Genomic DNA, 2,045 nt, shown 5'->3' with positions numbered 1-2,045 from the left:
TAAGAATGCTGTGGGCAGATTGTATAGTGACCTAGGTAGCATCAAAAGAAGATGGAAAGGGAACACACAGTCACTTTAACAAAAAGAATTGGATTACACAGAATATGATCAATAAGCAATAGTGATAAAGGAGAAAAATTCAACCTCACTGAAGAAATTGGCAAAAACACAAGGCCCTTGGAGTTGATGACATATCAATTATTATGTTTTGACAAACATATATTCCCCTGGATGTGCTTACCAGATTGTTCTTAGAAATCTGAAGAACAGCTGCCTAGCCAACTGACTGGATGAGATCCATATGTATTCCTAATTTTTTTTCCAAAAAGAGAATCTGATGGAGTGTGGATATTATTGAACAATATCACTAATATCACACACAAGCAAAATCCTGCTGAAGATTATCCAAAATCTACTGCAAAAGTACATCAACAAAGAACTGCTACATGTGCAAGCTAGATTTAGAGGTGGCCTTGGCACTAGAAACATTATAGCTAATGTTAGATTGATCTTAGCTGATAGCAGAGTACCAGAGTAGTGTTGGTTTATGTTTCATTGAATATGCAAAGGAATTTAAATCTGCAGATGACAACAAATTGTGGCTAAACTTGAGAAGAATGGAAATCTCAGAACACTTGATTGTGCTCATGTAAAACCTATACTTGGACCAGGAAGCTGTTCTAAGAACAGAGCAAGGAAACATTGCGTGTTTTAAATTCAAGAAGCACCTGTTCTGTACCATTTCAATCTGTATGCAGAAAATATCAATTGGGAGCCTGGATGAGGTTTGGAGAAAGACTTATCAACAACTTGTGTTATGTAGATGACACATACAATCTTACTTGCTGAAACTGAGGCATTTGCTGCAGAAGGTCGAAGACTGTAGTCTCCCATATGGATCAAGAGAAAAAAAGATTCTCACCACTGGGCCAACTGGCAATATCATGATAGAGAGGCGAATGAGATTGTTTTCAATTTTAGCTTACTTGGTTTCACAATCAGCACTCGTGGCACCAGCGGATGGAAAGTAAAAAACAAAACAAACAAACAAAAATTGCATTGGGAAAATTTGCTAACAAAGATGTCTCCTGAGTACTGAAAAACAACAAAGTCAATCTAGAGACTAAGTGTGATTGATCCAAGCCGTGGTCTTCTCAATTGCTTGTTATGCATCAGCAAAGTGGATAGTGACTCATCATAACAGAAGTATTGATGCTTTTGAGTTGTGGTGCTGGAGAAAACTATGGAACATACCATTAACTGCCAAAAAATCCCCACCAAAAACCAGATCTGTCATGGAGGGAGTGAAGCCAAGTCACTCCTTGGAGACAGGTATTTTGAAATTCTATCCCATATCTTTGGAAATGTTGCCAGGAAGAATTAGTCCTTCGAGAAGCACATCATGCTTGGAGGGATGGAAGGACAAAGTACAAAAGGAAGACTGTGGAGGAGATGAATTGACACAACAACTTTGGGACTGATGTGTTAGAGATAGTGATATTGGCTCAGGATAAGCCAGGGTTCAGAGTTATTGTGCTTAAGATCACTTTGAGCTGTAATTGACTCAATGACACATAACAACAACAAAACAAGTCAAAGTAGAAGAAAGAAATGCAAACAGAGGAGAATGTAATTGGATCCAGTTGTTGTTGTTGTTGTTATTGTTATATGCCTTTGAGTCTCCTGTAACTTATGGTGACCCTCCTCTGTCCTGTGCCAACCTCACTGTCTCTAACACACTCACTCCAACTACCCGAGTCCCTGAATCAATCCACCTCATAGAGGGCTTTCCCCTCCTGCACTGTCCCTCCATCCTCCCAAGCATGATGTCCCTCTCCAAGGACTGGTCCCTTTATGCAACGTGTCCAAAAATATGTCAGACAAAACTTCAAAATCCTTGCTTCCAAGGAGCACCCTGGTCTAACAGACTCTACATTATCCAAGAGACTGGGCTCTATTAGGAGAAGTGTGGCGTCAGGATTGGTGGAAGATCTATTAACAATCTGCGTTATGCAAATGACACAACCCTGCTTGCTGAAACTGAG

The sequence above is a fragment of the Elephantulus edwardii genome, unplaced genomic scaffold (genome assembly GCF_000299155.1).
Source record: "Elephantulus edwardii isolate Elephantulus edwardi_28Jun2011 unplaced genomic scaffold, EleEdw1.0 scaffold00050, whole genome shotgun sequence".
Lineage (NCBI taxonomy): Eukaryota > Metazoa > Chordata > Mammalia > Macroscelidea > Macroscelididae > Elephantulus > Elephantulus edwardii.
Note: the sequence above shows the minus strand (reverse complement) of the source record.